Source organism: Mus musculus, chromosome 18 (assembly GCF_000001635.26).
Source record: "Mus musculus strain C57BL/6J chromosome 18, GRCm38.p6 C57BL/6J".
Taxonomy (NCBI): Eukaryota; Metazoa; Chordata; class Mammalia; order Rodentia; family Muridae; genus Mus; species Mus musculus.
In genome coordinates, this window is record NC_000084.6 from 24204157 (window position 1) to 24223416 (window position 19260).

At 41.8% G+C, this 19260-nt stretch overlaps 1 protein-coding gene across 5 annotated transcripts in view; it reads left to right on the forward strand.

Annotated features, from left to right (window-relative positions):
• The first annotated feature begins 1164 nt into the window (after window positions 1–1164).
• Window positions 1165–19260, forward strand: part of Galnt1 (polypeptide N-acetylgalactosaminyltransferase 1) — an 81496-nt gene continuing 63400 nt past the window's right edge. The window contains exon 1 of one of the 5 annotated variants that reach the window (XM_030250335.1): window positions 1165–1362. The gene's annotated coding sequence lies outside the window, so the exon portion shown is untranslated. Of the gene's footprint in view, window positions 1363–1754; window positions 2196–19260 lie in introns of those variants that run through there. The other 4 variants (NM_013814.3, XM_030250336.1, NM_001361200.1 and 1 more) reach the window with 4 other exon arrangements.

The following is a 19260-nucleotide window of genomic DNA, read 5'->3' on the forward strand; positions in this document are numbered from 1 at the left end:
CTTGGACATCTGGATAACAACTGTCCTTTTTGGCCTTTATAAATAATGACATTGTGAATATTTATGAACAAGTTACAAGAACCACTTTTTGATTTTCTAAGGGAAGTATCTCTAAGTGGGATTGCAGGGTCCTGTGTATAACTTTCGAAGAGCCCAGCAAACTTCCAGAGTGGCTCCACTGTTTTATAGTTCTGTAATACATGAACGTTGTAATTTGTCCACCTCCTCACCAACCATTCTTGTCTGGGTTTGTATTTTTTTAATTGCAGCCATTGTAGTGGGTGTGAAGAGTTTTCCCACTGTGGTTTTAATTTGCATTTCCCTAAGTGACTAATGATGCTAAGCATTACTAGTAATCATCTAAATATTTTCTTATAAAATGTTATTCTTTCATGCGCTTGTAAATGAATTATTAGCCTTCTCTACTGATTTCGGGGAACGATTTAACATAATCTGAATACAAACCCTATATAAGATACATGGCTTGCAAATCTATCCTTACAGGCTAGAGTCTCCTTTTTAGATACATTATTCTTTTAAAGTCCGCATTTTATTCAAAATACAGTTTCCTCGTGGATGAATTAACAGGTCAATTGACTTGGTTTCAAAATATTACATTAGCATTTTTAAAAATGACACCTTAGGTCATGCAGGCACTGTTGTGGACTGCTTTCCAATAGAGTACTCGGAACTTGTAGATAAGTAAAAGAAGATAGTAAAACTGTAGAGGTGATTTTTAATGTCATTTTCTGGAGGAGACTGACCCTAACTCAAGGAAGGCCCTGCACAAGTTTCCACTCGAAATCTATTGACCACGTAGATCTAAAAGATGAAGATGGAGTCATTAACGCCTGTCAGAGACTTTGTAGTGTAGTTGCAGCTGCAGCCTCGTGGCTGGCAAAGCAGTAAGATACTCGCCTCTCAATGAGCTACTGAGATGGCCAAGGAGGCTGGCTGCATCTGGGTGATGACTGAGGCCATCTTTCTGTCCTGCACAGAGAGCAGGGCGGCTAAGCTGATTCTGAGAATGAGAGGTCTACTTCACCAGGGAAAGGAGTGGAAGGCATGGGCTGGGGGTTGGCAGTATTTTTTTTTTTTTTTTTTCCTGGTCCCCGAGGTCCGGCGGCCTCTTCCGGCTGTGTGGGCCGGTGGCCTCCCCTCACCGCCCACCCTCGGTCGTGCATGCAGTCGCCAGCGCCGGGCTTGGCGGAACCACTCATCCCGCCACAGGTGGCTCCGCATCAGGCGTGGCCTTGTGCGGCGCCCCGGGCCTGAGCGCTGCGACGGCGCCTTCGTTTTCAGCCGCCCGCGACCGACTCGCCGAGGCTTTACTCGCTTGCCGCCGTCTTTGTCCGCACACAGGTGGGCACCGTCTCCTGCCCGAGGCCCTGGCCGGGACAACCGGACCCCGCGCATCCGGGGCGGGTGGGACAGGAAGCGACTGCACCGCGGAACCAAGCGCGGCGGGAAGACTCGGGCGCAGCCGGCGGCCGACGAGGGGCGCCCGCCGCGGGGGAGGGGTCGGGCATCCGGTGAGCGCGGCCCCGGCCTCCCCCGCGCAGCCGCACCGGCCGCCGCGGCCGAGCTCGTCCCGCGAGGACTGCGCCCGGGCGGCCTTGCGCGCGGGTGTGCGCGCCTCGCTGACGGGGGGACGCCGGGCGAGCGCCGACTGCGGCTGCATGAGGCGCGGCGGGAACTAGCGCGCCGAGCCCGCGAGGCCCGGCACGGAGGCTGGGGGGGAGGCGGGCGCGGCGGAGGCGGAGCTCGTGCCGGGCCCGCCTGCCCACGGGGGCGCCGCTGGCAGAGGCCGAGGAGGCGGCGCGGCGGACTGCGGCCCGAGAGGAGCGCCCGCGCTGCGGCCCGCGGGAGCGCGCCGCCACCGCCCGCGCCGGCCTGAGGAGCGCCTGCCGCCGCGCGGGCCGAGGTGAGTGCACCGCAGGCCGGCGGGCTGGTGACGCCGGAGCGGAGCGGAGCGGAGCGGGGCGAGGCGCAGGCCCGGGCGCGCCCGCCTCCTCGGCCCTTTGTGGCCGCGCGGCCGGGGCGCGGGGTCCGGCGGCGGGGACTCCCGGCCCGCCCGGCGCGCGGCGTCTCCCTCTGCCGGGCAGCCGCGCAGAGCTGCGAGTTGGCGTCCTAGTTTGACATTGAGTTAGAAACCGTTTTTCTTCAGAAGACGGAAGTTTGTTTTATTGACAGAGGTACATGCAGCTAAACATGGCTCCTGGTTTCGGCCGGGTGGGACTTGCTGCCGCGGTACCGGGCTGACCCTAGCTGGTCTGGAGCGACGGGGGAGGGCGCCCGGGCCGGGGCCGAGCCCTGTACCTGGGAAGTAGCGGGCTGCAGGCGGTGGGAATGAATGAAGGAGCCCAGAGCACAATGCTCAGAGAGACTGACCAGGAGTCGGGATGACTTGCACCGTCACTGCCTCGTACTTAGCCTTGCAGAGGGGACCCCCTTTAGCCCCCCACCACATTTATGACCTTGGCCTTCTTTCAGAGCCACTGAACCAGACTCGCTTGGCATTTCTGGTACCTGTGGGCAAAAGGCAGAACAGTCATTGTGCTCTTGAATTGTTTCTGGAGGACAGATTATGTCACCTACACCCCACTTTGTGTTTAATAGCAAGTAGTTCTTTCTGATCGTATCAAGAACTCTAGAAAGTAGGAGAGCTTGTCCTAATTTTCATAGATGACGATGAAGCCCCAAAGAAGTTAACAAAGTTTTCAGGTCACACCTAAGCTGCCGAGTTGAGATTCAGAGCTAGACTTTGGTTGTCTAAGTGCTCTTTGCTCCAAATTTGTGTCTAGACCTGTCATTGTCCAGCGTGGTAGCCATTAACCATATGTGATTTATTTAAAATTAAATTTTAAAAAGTTCAGCTCTTCTCTCAGTAGCCACATATCAAAAATTCAAGAGCCAAATGTGTTAGAGTTGAATAGTGTTCATCTTGACCATTTATTTATCTGGTAAATGTTTACTGAGTGCTATGTGTTCAGTGTTACGTTTTGGGAGTACTGTGGTGAATACAAGAGATAAAGTGTACTTGCCTTTAGGGAGCTTTCGTTTGACAAGATAGCTTGAAGATCTTTCTGTGGTATGCTAGAGCCTTGTTATTTCTTTCAAATGTAGTTCATGGACTAGAAACATCTTCATGATCTGGGGAGTTTCGAAGAAATAGTTCAGCCACCCATCCACATCGACTGAACTAGTGTGCTTGATTCCAGGTTGTGTGTGGTTTGAAATCTGAGAAGCCTTTATTCTTATTTTATTATTATTATTTAAATGTGCATGGGTATTTTGCCTGCACATTTGTCTCTCTGTCCTGTTGGTGCCAGGAGAGGGCTTCAGCCCTCTTGGAGTTACAGATAGTTGTGAGCTGCCATGTGGGTGCTGGGACTAGAACTTGGGTCCTAGGAAGAGCTGTCAGTGTTCCTCACCACCAAATCATCTCTCCAGCTCTATTTGTTTTAAGCAGCAGACTGTACAACCTTGGAACTGTTCTTTATTTGTGCAAAGACTTAAGTGTCTGACTTCCTCGATAGAACTTAAACTTAATGAGAGCAGAGATTGTCATAGCTTTCTTTCCTAGTTAGGTGTTCTCATAGACTTTACAGTCCTTGATAAGTACTAGATTTTCAGTAGATGGGTTTTGAGCAAATGCATGAGCATAACGAATATATTTGTAGTTTATCTTCTGGAAATTCTAGCTACCTGGTAGAGTTTTGCTTCTGGCATGACTTACTGACCTTCCCTTCTTACTCTCTGTTTTTGTTTTTGTGTCGAGGCAGCGTTTCTCACTCTGGCGAAGGCTGGCCTCAGCTCACAGAAACCTTCAGACCTCACCCTTCCAAAGGCTGGGATTATAACATGAGCCAACAAGCCTGGCTTCATTATGGGGTGGGGCACTGGCTTGATACAAGGTCTCACTATGTAGCCCCTCTGCAGTGTAGCTCATTGACCTCCAACTTGGTGATGATACTATTGCTTCAGCCCACCAAGTGCAGAGATCATACAGCCAGAATGTCTGCCTAGCACTTGAGAAACAGGAAGCCCTATTAATACATTTAAATTGTAATCCTGTTAGCACCGTGTGTGTGTGTGTGTGTGTGTGTGTGTGTGTGTGTGTGTGTGTGTGTGTGTTTAAAGATTTGTTTGTGTTTATGTGTGTGGATGTTTGGTCTGTATGTCTGTCCCCTTAGTGCATACAGTGCCTTTGGAGATCAGAAGGTGTCAGAACCCCTGGAACTAAATGAACTCCTGGATCGTTCAACAGTTCCAAAGGGGTTGCAACCCACAGGTTGAGAATCACTGGACTAGCACCACAGACCACTGTACCAGGTTTTTGCTGTTGTTTGTTCATGGATAACTTCCACAGACCAGGTAGAATCATCTAATCTTTGGAGTAGACTTCCATTCTATGGAAAACAACAGACATAATATCATTGTTTTTACACTCATTTATGTACTACATATACTTCTCATACTTGGGTAAAATAGAAGAAAGGAATGCAGCAGCTGTATAGAATAGGACTAAGAGTAGATACTTACTGCATGCTCATTTATTCTGTTCATGTTTACTGGGTGGTTAATGTATGACAGTCCCCAAAGTAGAGAACAGAGTAGCATACAGTTATGATGAGTCCAGATGAGTACAGTACAGTACAGATGAGTCCAGACTTAATGACCATCCGTAGCTTACAGCGAGTGCTGTAGAGAGAGGATGGTGGAGAGATTGGGTGGTATAGGGATAAGTAGCTGGAGGGGAATCATTGCTTTTGGTCCCTAGGTTAGTAGGGAAGGCTTCTGGGTATCCTCCCCAATTACTTCTAGGCTGGCTTATCCTATCTTTGTTATCTCACAACCACATGGACCTGTCTCTAAAGGTATCCTGCTTATTTCTGGCTTTATATATGATTTCTTTCCAAGATTACCCTCTTTAAAGTGCTCTGCTTGTTCAGAGGTTGGATCTCATGCCTGACCTGTATGAAGCCCTCAGTGTTGATCTATGCTGTGCCTGTCTGTACTTAAGTGTTTGGTGCTTGAGGGTAGCATAGCATTTGATATTTGTGTACTTTATGTCCAGGAGAAAGGATTGGTCAAAGGCTTAGTAAAGCACCCCCCCCCTCTAAATTAAACTTTCTTTTACATTTTAGTTTATTATTTTATGTGTATGGGTGTTTTGCCTTCATGTAAGTCTTTACTCTACTTAGGTGCCTAGTGCCCACAGAGACCAGAAGGCATGGATTCCCTGGGCCTGGAGTTACAAATAGTCATGAGATGTCATTTGGATGCTAAGAAACAAACGTAGGTCCTCTGGAGGAGCAGCCAGTACTTTTAATAGCAATGGCATCTCTCCAGCCCCTTAAATTAAACTTTTTTGTTGTTGTTGTTATTCCTTTGTTTTTCAAGATAGGTTTTCCCTTTGTAGCCCTGGCTGTCTTAGAACTAAGTCTGACCTCACAGAAGTCTTGCCTCGTCTTCCTGAATGCTGGGTTTAAAGGCATGTTCCACCACCACCTAGCTAAATTTAACTTTTAGTGTGTGATTACTGTAGGTCCACATGTAAACTAAGAAGCAATTCAGGAAGGTCCCTTGTATCCTTTATCTAGTTACTCCCATTGGTATTATCTTGTAAACTATAGCACAGTGTTAAACTACGATACACTGTGATACAGAGACATTTCAGAGAATTTCTACCTCAGAAGATTTCCTTATGTTGCTGTTTTTTAAAAAAGATTTATTTTATATGTGCTACTGCATGTGTATTCATTGCTTGCAGAGACCAGAAGAGGGTATCAGATTCCCTCTAATAGGAGTAATAGATGGCTTGAGCCTTCTTGTGAGTGCAGGGAACTAAACCAGGTTCCCTACTAGGGCAGCAATTCCCTTAAAAGCTGAGTCACCTTCAGTCCTTTATTTTGCTTTTAAATCATCCTTTTTTCTTGCCCCCACTCTTCCAAAGCTCTGGAATCCTAATCTGTTCTCTGTTTCCATTATTTTGTCATCTCAAGAAAATGTTATAAATGGAATTGCTTTCTATAGTAAGTACCTACCTGTGAGTTGACTGTTTCCACTAAGCATAATAGTTACCTAAGTTGTTGACTGTATCAATAGTAGTTTCATTTTGTTATTGAATGGCATTTCATAGTATGAAAGAATTTCAAGTCCAGTGTTGAGGATTGATAAGGAACTAACAGTGAGATCTGAAGTGTTCACATTTGGAACTCTAGAAAAGTGTACCAAATGTGGTGTCTTTTTATGATTCTTTTAATCATTTAAAAGTTTTGGGCAGGGCTGGTGAGATGGCTCAGTGGGTAAGAGCACCCGACTGCTCTTCCAAAGGTCTGGAGTTCAAATCCCAGCAACCACATGGTGGCTCACAACCATCCATACCGAGATCTGATGCCCTCTTCTGGTGTGTCTGAAGACAGCTACAGTGTACTTACATATAATAAATAAATAAATAAATCTTTTTTAAAAAAAAAAGTTTTGGGCATCTGGTTACTTCCAGTTTTTGAAATTACAAATGAAAGCTAATAAACTTTCATGTTCAGGTTCTTGTGTTCTGTACTCTTTTGTTTTTCTGAAACAAGGTCTTAGGTAGATTAGGCTGGTGTGTTGGGGGGTGCTATTTAGCTCTGCCTGGCCTGGACCTTCACACATTATGTTATTGTTTTTTGCACTACCCATTCCGATAGGCATGCAATAGCTTACTGTTGTTTTAATGTACTTTTTCCTAATGGCTAATGGTGTTGAGCATTTAGTTTGTTTTTAGATGGTCATTGGGATAAAACCCAGCACCTCACTTGTGATAGGTAAGAAATATACCACTGAGAAATGATTTTTGCTTGTTTTCAAACTGGGTTGTATTTTTTAACGACTGTGTTTTGAGAGTATATATTCCAGATACTAAACCTTGTCAGAAGGTTTGATTTATTTGTAGGTTGTATTTTCATTCCATTTATCAGATTTTTGTGGGTGGAGCAAAAGTTTTTAATTTTGTTGAAATCTGGCTTCACTCTTTGTGGACCATATTTTTGGTGTTAAGCCCAAGAACTCTTTGCAAAGATCTAGATCCTGAAGAATTCCTCCTGTGTGTATCTTTCTGGAAAGTGACATGCTTTATATGTGATTCATTTTGAGTTAACTTTTTGGGTAAAGCATGAGACTTAGGTCATAGCTTATTTACTACCTGTCGATATTCAATTGCTTCAATACTGTTTGTTGAAAAGATTGCCTTTCTTCTATTGAATTGCTTTTTTGTGTGTGTATGTGTGTGTGTGTGTGTGTGTGTGTGTGTGTGTGTGTGTGTGTGTGTATTTCTGAAGAAGTATTCCATTAATTTGTGTTTGGTTACTGAAACTGGAGTATATTCATTTTCAAAACAATAGTTTCTCGCATTTCTTTGCTTTTTCATATAAATTGTAGAATGATTTTTATTTACAAAAACATGTTGCTGAAATTTTGATGGATTTTGATAGACTCCAGTCCGTTTGGAACAAACTGTTACACTTACTGCAGTCACTGTATGTCTGTTTAGTGAGATCTTTGTTTCATCAGCATTGTGAGGTTTGCCAAATACCGTTCTTGCATCTATGTCTTAAATTTTGTTAGGTGTTTTTGTTAGATTTATGTAAATATATGTGTACTTTAGCAATGGTAAGTGCTGGATTTTTAAATGTCCCTTTCTTGAATTGACTTGTTTTTGTTGCTATGGTGAAGATGAATGATGAGAAAAGACATCTTTACAAGTGCTGCTACCTCTCCTCTCCTCTCCTCTCCTCTCCTCTCCTCTCCTCTCCTCTCCTCTCCTCTCCTCTCCTCTCCTCTCCTCTCCTCTCCTCTCCTCTCCCCTCCCCTCCCCTCCCCTCCCCTCCCCTCCCCTCCCCTCCCCTCTTGGAAACTTTTGGAATTCTTACACATCCTAGTTATGCCCAGTCACGGCGCTACATCTCAAAGCCTTTTTTTTTTTAAATCTTTATTTATTTATTTATTGAACATATGTAATTGTCGCTATCTTCAGACACACCAGAAGAGGGCATCAGATCTCATTACAGATGGTTGTGAACCACCATGTAGTTGCTGGGAATCGAACTCAGGACCTCTAGAAGAGTAGTTAGTGCTCTTAGCCGCTGAGCCATCTCTCCAGCCCTCCATGGGATGGAGACTATTGATTGATAGTTTTTTTTTTTTTTAAATAATATTGATCAGCTTTCATCCCTGAATAAACTTTCCTTGGTCATGGTATGTAATTTTTTTAAACTTTATTTTTATTGAAAATAATTTCTTTTCAGCTGGATGGTGTTGGCTCACGCCTTTAATCCCAGCGCTTGGGAGGCAGAGGCAGGTGGATCTCTGAGTTTGAGGCCAGCCTGCTCTACAAAGTGAGTTCTAGGACAACTAGAGCTACACAGAGAATCCCTGTCTTGAAAAAAAACCAAAAAACAAACAAAAATTCTGGTAAAAGTTTCTCCTCCCAGATATTCCCACCTGTTCGCTCTTTTAAAACAAATGGCTAAAAAACAAAAAAAACCAAACAACAACACACACAAATTAATAAATAAAAGGAAGAAAAAACATGTAAGAGACACACACAAAACCATAAAACCACAAAATTAGAAAACATAATATATAACCAAATGACCAGTAAGATAAAAAAATGCCCAAACAAAGCAATCTGAGACAAAAAGTCTACAAGAATCCCATTGAGTTCTTTTTTGTGTTGGCCAGCTACTGGTAGGCTTGGGTTTTACTGGTGTGTAGTTCTTTTTTTCTGTGGAGGTGGGGAGTAGGTGGTGGTTTGAGACAGGATCTTAGGAAGTTCAGCCTGGTTTCTGGTAATGAAAGACAGCCTTAATTTCTCATCCTTTATCCTTAGTCTTTGGATTATAGGCATGTATCACCATGCTCAACTTGTCTGTCTTTGTTTGTTTTTATTTTTTAACATTGATTTATTTTATGTCTATGAGTACACTGTAGCTATTTTCAGACACACCAGAAGAGGCATCGGATCTCACTACAGATGCTTATGAGGTGGTTGCTGGGCATTGGACTCAGGGCCTCTGGAAGAGCAGTCAGTGCTGTTAACTGCTGAGCCATCTCTCCAGCCCCTGTCTTCTTATTGTTTTTAATAGGTTGGTCTTAATTACTGTTCTGTTGCTGGGAAGGGATACCATGACCAAGGGGACTTTATTGAGAAAAATAATTTAATTGGGAGCTTGCTTTATTCTTTCAGAGGCTTAGTTTATTATCATCATGGCAGGCAGCATGGAAGCTGACTGTAGACAGACACTGGAGCTGTAGCAGAGAACTGCATCCTAATCTATAAGCAGAGAATTCGACTTTAGACTTGGCGTGGGCTTTTGAAACCTCAAAGCCTGCCCCGCAGTGATGCACTTCCTCCAACAAGGCCACACCTCCTAATCCTTTTAATCCTTTAAAATAGTGCCACTCCTTGTTGGCTAAGCATTCAAATATATGAATCTGTGGAATCCATTTTAGTCAAACCACCAGTGTTGTATCTTATGTTCTTTCAATTCAGTGTATATTTTTATTCCTTTTGAGAGACTTTCACTTTGACTCATGAGTTATTTTAAAGTGTACTTTGTTAAGTAGTTAGAGGGTTTTTTTTTTTAAATCCTGGTTTGGAATTTTTAGTTTAATTCTACTGTTGTTGGAGCACTTATTCTGTGATTTCAGTTCTCTTATATTTGTTGAAGTTCGTTTTATGATCCAGTGATCCAGAGTATAAACTATTTTGAAATTCCATGGGTTCTACTATAGTTGAGTCAAGTATGATTAGTTCCTACTTAGATCCTGTTAATCGAAGGAATTGTTGAATTAATTTCCTTCCTCTCTTCTTTTTTCTTGAAAGTTGAACCCAGGTTTTACACTTGCTAAGCAAGCATTCTACCACTGAGTTACACACCGCAGTTCCTTGAGTAGAATCGAGTTTGTTGAATATACACACACATGCACACACACAAACAAATTTAGCTGTTGTGACTTCTTGATAGATCTGCTTTTCTGTGTTTTTTTTTTTTGCATATTGTTTGTTACATATTATCATAACTCCTTTACTTCATTTATAGGATATATCTTTCTGATTAAATATTTCAAGTAGGTTTCCTATAAATAGTGTATAGTTTATCATGTTTTAAAATTTATTCAGCCAGGTTCCATTTTCATTGATGTATTTAGGCCATTTATATATAATTATTACTATATTAGGGCATATACTTAGCACTTGACTTTTGCTTCTTAATTTTTCTTTTTCAGATTTATGGATTATTTGAACATTTAAACTTTTTTCTCACCTTGATCTATACTGTTTTGGGGTATAATTCTTTCTTTTCTTTTTTTTTTTTTAAACAAAACAAAAACAAAACTGGGGACAGGGTAGGATAGAATAGGAGCAAGGAGACTGAGTCTGACTCTGTAGCTCAGGGTGGCCTAGGATTCACTATGAAGACCAAGCTGATCTTGACCATCCTCTTGCCTCGTGCTTGGCTAAGAGTTTTTGTCATTGTTTTAACTCAGGTCTGAAAAATTCATTTTCTTTTTCTCTTTCAGCTTTCTATAGGTAGAGGTTTTTTTATACTAATAACTTTTTCTTCTAGTCTTTGAAAAACACTTGTTTCCTTTTGGTTCTTGTTTGTGGTTTCAGGTAAGAAATTTGCTTTCATTAAAGTCACTTTTCCTTTTTAGTTATGGCCTCTTTTCTCATTGTTTTTAGAACTGTTTCTTTTGCTTTTACACTCTGAAGCTTGTGGTACTTTTGGTATGGATTTCTTTGGGTTTATCCTGTTCACTCAGCGTTCTGAATCTGTAGGTTTATGTCTTTTGCCAAATTTAGGAAGTTTTCACCATTAATTTTTGAGTACTTTTTTAGCTTTATGTTTTTCTGTTCCCCTTACTTGTAAGACAGACAACTTGAGCAATAGCTCTTTTGTTACAGTTGAATCCTTGTCCTTGGTCTTTCTGTTCTGGTTGGATATTTTTTGCTACTAAGGCTTTTTGTGTACTTCCTCTGTCCTTTTATTTTGCTGTTGAGTCTGCCCACCAAGCTTTTTAAGTTTTAGCTTTTTAATTTCCTTTTGGGTCTTTATCTGCTACTTACTTAGGCTTTTTCATTTTAAACTTGTTTAGAGTTCTTGTATTTGTTGAGCTGTTTTTGTCAAGGCTATTGTAAAATCGATAATTTTAACATCTTCTGGTGCTATTTCAGTTGAAATCTCCCATTTTTTTTTGGGGGGGCGGGCTTGTGCACGCCGTACGTAGGTGTGTGTGTGTGTGTGTGTGTGTGTGTGTGTGTGTGAGATTAAAACCTGGATATTTCCATGTTTCTCTAATATATTAGGGTTTTTTTTGTTTGTTTTTTGTTTTTTCTTGTTGTTGTTGGTTTTGTTTTTTTGTTTTTTTAAGCTTTCTTGTAACCTCCCCTCTGCCTGAAGCAGGCTGAGCCAGACCTTGACTTTGCTGCCACTAAGGAGATTATCAAGGGTGGAGCCATCCTCCCTAGATCACTCTATTGTTCAGCCACTGTCCCGTTCCTCTTCAAGATACTGCTACCTGCCGAAGCAATTCCGGAGACTACACCCTGTCCTACACGTGGTCACCTGCAGCTGGGCTCCAAGAATGAATTGGCGAGAATGGGCCTCCCCCTCCTTTATAAGCGCATTTGCCATTAAACATTTGAGCCTTGATCTGAACATTGTCTTAGATCCATTTCTCTCTCGTTCGCCTAGTTCCCCTCTCTTTTCAGCCCCAGTTTGCCTCCCAGATGTAACCCAGTTCATGTTAGCCTCTGCCCGGTTTCCAACACTTTCTGTTTTCACTGGAGTTTGGAGGGGGATCACTTTAGCAGTGGACATGAAGGGAGTACATCATTAGACCTCTTGACCCAGGAGAGCTTATTATACTTGGGTGGGTGAGGTGGTATAGAAGGCATGATGCCTTGTTTCAAGCTGATGTGGATGAAAGCTTTGGCTCCTGTTGTGGTTAGAATGTGAAATGTACCCCATAGGTTCATATGTTTGAGCTTTTGGTCAGGAGCTAGTGATCCTTGGAAAGTATTGGAACTTGTAGGAGGTGGGAGTCTCAGTGGATGAAGTGGGTCACTGGGAGAGTTGAGACTTTATAGCTTAGCTCTACTTCTTGTTCATATTCTGCATCTTGAGTTGGGTACAGTAACCAGCCAGCCTATCTGCTTCTTGCCACCGTGCCTTCCCTGCCTGTTGCCATGTGTTCCCCACCACACTAGAGGGTATCCCTCTGGAACTACAGGGCAAAACCCTTTCTCTTTTAAGTTGTTTTTGTCAGGATGGTTTTTTCACAGCTGCCTAGGTTGACTTCTTGAATGCTGCCCTGGTGTGGAGGATGCACGGTCTTGTTACAGCTTGTGAATGTGTAGCCTTCTCACCTCAGTTGCTTAGAAGTGTTTCATGTAATTTCTACATAAAATCACTGTGTTGCTGCGATGTCTCTTTCTAGTCTTCTGGATAACCCAAGCAAGCAGATTTCTGTTGGGGCTTTATTTATGCTTGTTTGCATTTCTAGTTTTTGGTGTCATCTACTTCAGATCTGGGTACATGAAGCAAAAATGAATCATAGAAATCTCAGTTGTGTTGCTGCTGCTTTCTTACTGAAGTTGATGGCTTATCTGCCTCCTCCTTTCCTAAGCACTACCAGATGAGCAAATCACAACAAAACCCAGTCTTCTCAGGTGTCTGTGTAATGTCCCCATTTTATATATCTACTTCACTGACAGAAGCAAATATCCCTCAAGAGCCAGTATTTGACATTTCCACTTCCCATAGAGTAATATTTTTTAGTACATGTAAAATATGAATTGCAAGTAAAAGAGAGCTGCCATATATAATCCTTGTCTTAAGCATTGTTTGCTTTTTGAATCTGTTTTTGATTGTTTACTCTTGAGTCTCCTAATGGACTAGATACCAGGTTGTTGTCTAGGGACTATTGCCTGATGTTAGATACTTCTTTTGAAAACAAAATTTAATTAAAAAAATTAAAATGTTTGTTTTGTGTATGTGTGTTTACATACATGCTACAGTGCACATGTGGAGGTCAGAGGACACCTTTCAGGATCTGGTTCTCCTTCTACCACATAGAGACATCACATTGAACTCAGTTCATCAGGTTAGGAGGGAGGTGCCTATAACTACTGAGCTGTCTCTCTTACTGGCCCACTTCTTTTTTTTTTTTTTTTAAAGATTTATTTATTATATGTTAAGTACACTGTAGTGTCTTCAGACACTCCAGAAAAGGGCATCAGATCTCATTATGGATGGTTATGAGCCACTGTATGGTTGCTGGGACCTGAACTCATGACCTTTGGAAGAGCAGTCAGTGTTCTTACTCACTGAGCCATCTCACCAGCCCACTTCTTTTTAAAACATTAAGTCAGTGATTAACCATTCAGTTTAACTTTTCTTCTGATGTTTTCCTTATATTTTTGTGCCTATAAAATTTTTAATATTTTAAGATAGAACGATAGTAATGAATGTTGAGAGGACAGCTCTGCTTTAAAGTGACCTGTTTTTTCTTTGGTTTCTGGAATTCCCATAAGTTGTTAGAAATTACAAAACAATTGGCTTAGGGAGAAGGCTTAAAGGGTTAAGGCCCTTGCCTGCAATCTTGATGATCTGAGTTTGATCCCTGAGAAGACCCCCATGGTGCAAGGAGAGACTGACTACCACAGTTTGTCATCTGGCCTGTATACATATACCATGGCACATACCCTTCCGCAAACAAACAGACAAAACAAATACAATAACTTAAAAATATGATGATTATGTTTTTTATAAGAATCTTTTATAATCACTAATTTTTGCCCCCTTGAGGACACGACTGTTCTGGGGTCTGTAAAGGTCTCTAGGCATAGCTATGGCTAGAGTCTGAAGTGTCTTCCACAGGCTTATGCTTTGAGAGCTGGGCTCTCAGTATGTGCAGTTTTGAAGGCTGTAGAGAAAGCTTTCTTTTAAAGCTGGTGGAAGCAGATCAGTAGAGGAGGGCCTTTGGAAATTATATCTTTGTGCTTCTGGGAGGCCTGCTGTGCTGGAAGAGCCTCCGCCACATGCTACCTCTATCATCGGCTAGCATACCTACTCCATGGTGCTAGGTGGAAACCTTCTGAAATGACATCTGAAACAGACCTTCCCTTAAGTCTGTCCTGGAGTCCAAACACTATCAGACACTGGAAAAAACCTTTCTGGGGATCCAAGAAATGATTTAAAGACTGTCCTTTAGGGTAGATGGCCCAGGTCTTGCTAGGTTTTTGTGTTTCTAGAAGTTACCATTTCTCTCCCTCCCTCTACTTCATTTATAAAAAGGAATGGTTTGCACTGATTGGAGATGTATTCACACTTGAGTTACTAGATTGGTTTTGGAATTATATGTTTTACTGTTTTGGAATTATACACACACACACACACACACACACTTGATAATTTATTTATTTTTAAAGGTTTATTTATTTATTATGTGTAAGTACACTGTAGGTGTCTTTAGACACCCCAGAAGAGGGCATCAGATCTCATTACGGATGGTTGTGAGCCATCATGTGGTTGCTAGGGATTTGAACTCATGACCACTCATGACCTTTGGAAGAGCAGTCGACGCTCTTAACCACTAAGCCATCTCTCCAGCCCCACTTGATAATTTATTGTCCAGGTTAAATAGTAAACATTTGGGAATTTTGTTTATTTTTTTCAAGATAGGGAATTTTATTTGTTTTTTCAAGAGTGTCTCACTATGTAGCTCTAGCTGTCTTAGAACTCACTATGTAGACCAGGCTGGCCTTGAACTCTGAGATCTGCCTGCCTCTGCCTCACAAGTGGCCAGATTAAAGATTTCTGCCACTACACCTAGGGCAGTTTTTGGAAATAATAAAAAGCTCTTGTTTTACCATTCCTAGGAATTCGTGTGTAGGTGTTGTGTCTGGCCAGCAGACCACAACCTGGGTTTTAGCCTGGAAAGGCATTTTGGAAACCTGGAAGAGAAGAGGGGCTAGGTGGCGAGAGAAAGAAATGTAGCCAAGACAGTTACTCTGATCAAGGCTCAAATTTTATTGTTGCGACACTAGTTATGAAGGAAGGGGGAGGGGACCCGATTTCCGCCGAATAATCTCTGGTCCAGTAGAAAGGTGCACGGTGTGGCTCCGCAGGTTCTAGCAGTGGGCGTGGCAGAACGAATGAGCAGGAAGCTCCACCCCTGAGCAAGCAGGTTTCAGGCTGGGGGAGGGGAGACTACATGTAGGCAGTGGTTACTAGTATTACCTATTCCTGTTTGTAGCAGATTCCCTGAGAAGGTAGAAAGGCAGTGTTCAGAATAGTGAGGCCTGACTACTTGGGAGATTAAAGTCTATAATCTGTTCCTAGTAGAGGAGGAGGACTAATTTTAATTATTTTAAATGTTTTCAGGCAAAAAGAATACGGTTTGAAATTAGTCAGTTGTAGGGAGAGTAGTCATTTGTACTCAGAAGCATAAGACACTAAAACTGCGTTGCCATTGGGGATGGAGATAGTGGCAAGATATTCTTTAATCTGCAACTTAGGAGTGAGAAAGGGTGGGGGAAAGTCCATCAGTTGTAGAGGGAGCGTCTTTGACCAGAGCTAGGAGTTCTTTGAGAAGTACACTTTGGGACATTTCAGCGAATGAGGTGTATAAACACCACTGGGAAGAAAAGCTTCTGACTGAGAGTGCAAAGGGTTGCAGAGCTGGCAGCTTGTCAGCTGGTTTTCACACTGGTGAACGGACCTCAGGAGGGGCAGGCTGAAGAAGAATCAGTGCAACAGTCGATTAGTTTCAACAGATTGGATGGAATTCAGGTTATTGATCATTGAAAATGTGGCAGGAACCACTGTAGATAGTATGGGCCATGCATTGTTCTAAGTGATCGATTTACATTAACTTGTCTGGTCTTTATAAGATTAAAGGATGTGGATAGGTTAAGTGGTAGAACTGTGGTCTCATCCTTTTGTCCTTTTTTTTTTTTTTTTTAAAGCTTTGTGTTTGGGTGTTTTGTTTGCACATATATCTGTATATCATTGCACATCACTGATAAGACTGGAAGAGGTTGTTGGAGCCCATGGAACTGGAGTTACCATGAGCCACCATGTGGGTGCTGGCAATTGAACTCTTGGCCTCTAGAGTAGCCAGTGCTCTTGATCACTAAGCCAGATCTCCATCCCCTTTTCATCTTTTAACATGTGAGTCTTGCTCTAGAGTTTATAGATTTGACTATCAAACTAGATTGCTTTGCTAAGGTAGTTTAGGCAAGATTGAGAGGGACTTGAAGGGAGGGCTGGGAAGAGGTTTGAGACAGGGACTCATGAAGCCCAGGCTGGCCAATCTTGGTATTAACTTGTATGACCTTGAACTCCTGGTCTCCACCTCCTGAGTGATGGGCTGACAGGTGTGTGCTGCTACATTGGGCTTGAGAGGACCTTGAAATACCAAGTAGAAGAGTATGGGTATATGAAGAGTATGGGTATATGAAGAGTATGGGTATATGAAGAGTATGGGTTTATGAAGAGTATGGGTATATGAAGAGTATGGGTATATGAAGAGTATGGGTATATGAAGAGTATGGGTATATGAAGAGTATGGGTTTATGAAGAGTATGGGTATATGAAGAGTATGGGTATATGAAGAGTATGGGTATATGAAGAGTATGGGTATATGAAGGAACCACTGAAGAGAGTGATGAAGACATTGAATGATACGGTTGGAATTCATTTTGAAAATACATAGAGATAAATATGTAATCATTATTTCAAAAGACTATATGTAAGAAGTGAGGTGCTGTGTGCAGGAACATTCAGGAGCATTTTTAGAGAAGGGATCAGACATTATTGGTGGGTCAAAGAACATTTTATCACCTGACCTCTGAAGGGATAATATCCTCAACATGCGAACAAAATAAGAGCATTACAACTAGAGCAATTAGTGTGTTCAGATGTTCTTCTTTCCTTCAGTGATGAGAATCAAACCCAGAAAGTGCCAGGTAAACAGTGTAACTGACTTACCACCTCATCACTCAGGGAATAGCATGACATATCCAATTGTGAGTGACAGAGGAGGGCTCCAGTGGACCCAATTGCAGCTGTCATGGGAAGGATTGAACCTTATTAGCAGAGGCCAAATCTGGAGTTTTAAGTTAGAATTTTTAACCTCAAGATAAAAATAGGGAGAGGTTGAGAGGGTAATGCATAAATCCAGTTGGGGCCCACGAGAATGAAAAGATTGAATAAATTTTTATTTTCTTCTGTGGGCCAAGTGCTATGAATACAGAGTGAATGAAACATGTTTTCTGTCTTTGTTGGTCATATAATTCAACGAAGCATACAAAATTAGAAACAACTAAGTAATAGAGAAATGGCATCTCAGTGGAGATCCAGAAGTCAAAACATTGTAGAGAGTAGTAAGTAGGAAGAGGATTGTCAGTAAAAGGAGTAGTATGTGTCAAGGCTGTAGAGCAGGACAGGGCATGCATGCTGTGTAAGAGGAGTAAGCAGCAGAGTGTCATGGCCAGCGGTGTTCAGGATTGTGTTCAGGGTTGTTCAGTGCCTGTGAGCACAAAGACTGGGCTGGAGTGTACATACTCAGAATACTAGAGAGTTTGTTTTGCTAGAGAAGCCAGAAGGGGAAAAAAAATGAGTAAGGGTCTTGCTTTGTAGAATAGACTGACCGTGAACTTGAGATCTTCCTATCCCCACCTCCAAGTTCAGGGATTACAGGCTTGTGCCACCATGGCTCAGAAGTCATGTTTTGTTTTGTTTTGTCTTGACTTTTAAATATTTATAATTTAATCACAAATCTTTTGGGGTGAGAGGGAGGGAAGGTATATTTTTGCACAGATTGACAGTCTGAAAGTTGTCTAGTCAGTTGGTTAGTGTGAGAGGGAAAGTAATTTGTGGATCTATGAAGGGAAAGAATGTAATTGTATTCTTGAAAGCCATTATTCTGAAACTAATGGAAATCAGATCACTTTAATTTCGTGGTTTTTTTTTTTTTTCAATTGCCATTGTGCCTGGAACTTTGTAGGTATACAGTTTTGTAATCGTAGTATTTGAATGCCAATAAATAGGACTAGCTGTATAATTTGTGAGTTCAGAATGACATGAAAAATGAGTCCCTTTGTAAAAAAAAATGCTTCAAGACACACATACATAAAAAGCTTCAAGATAATAACAACAAATTGTTAAACCAAAAGCAAAACTCCTTCTAAAGTGGAGCCCTGTGTGAGTCTATATTTTATGAGTCCATAAAGTCTGTCCTGAAAGATTATAGAATTCATTTAGTACAGAAACCTCCCTTTATAGGAGAGGATGTGTAGTATTATATACAATTAGATCTTAATAATTATTACATTATTTTTAATGTAATTAACATTAAACATTAAAATACATTTTTGAGTGTTTGCCGCCTTTAAGTCTGTAGATGCTAAGAGGATAGTGGTTTGCGTATGTGTGGTGCGCTTGCTCTTGAGTGTGACCATTTGCATGCAAGTGCATTATGTTCTTGAGAATATGGACTCTTGACATCTCTGGTGAGGTGGTAGCTCTTAGTTGAACCCAGGATTGCCAGCCAGGTTGCTGGGGGTCGCTGCTTACTATTAGTTCCCCACAGTGTGTGTAAAAGTAATGACAAATAGGTGAAATAAGTCATTCCAAAGACATTTATACTGAGATTCCTCAACAAGTTTTTGATGTTGTTTGCTTTTTGTCATTGAGGTCACTAGTAGAGAAAGACTTTGATGAGCAGTATTTAAGATGTAAATAAACAGACAAAATTTCCCATAGTTACTGTCTGTCCCACTGATGAATGTGCTGGTTTGTTTCTTATTTCCTTGTAAGTTCTGAGAGTTCAGAATTTATTGGGCTCTGTGTACTTATTTGAGAGCTGTCTGTTTAGTTCACTCAGATTCACAGAATGAAGACGAGCAATAGGCCTTTGTAGCAGTAGTGATGGACTCTCTGATTTGACAGCTGAGTATGGTATTTGTGTATGTGGAAGAGTAGCCTGCTAGCATATATGCTGTTGAACACCTGTTGTATATTTGTCCCTGTTAATACAGGGTTTCCTATTTTCTGAATTAACTTAATTTTAGCAGCAATTAGTTTTTTCTTCTGCTAAATAACTTTAAACTTAGGTGAAACTGGTTGTTACTATTGATATAGAAATAAATTGAAACAGCTAAATGATACTCAGTTTTGTTTTATTGGTTGTACTAATTTGTAG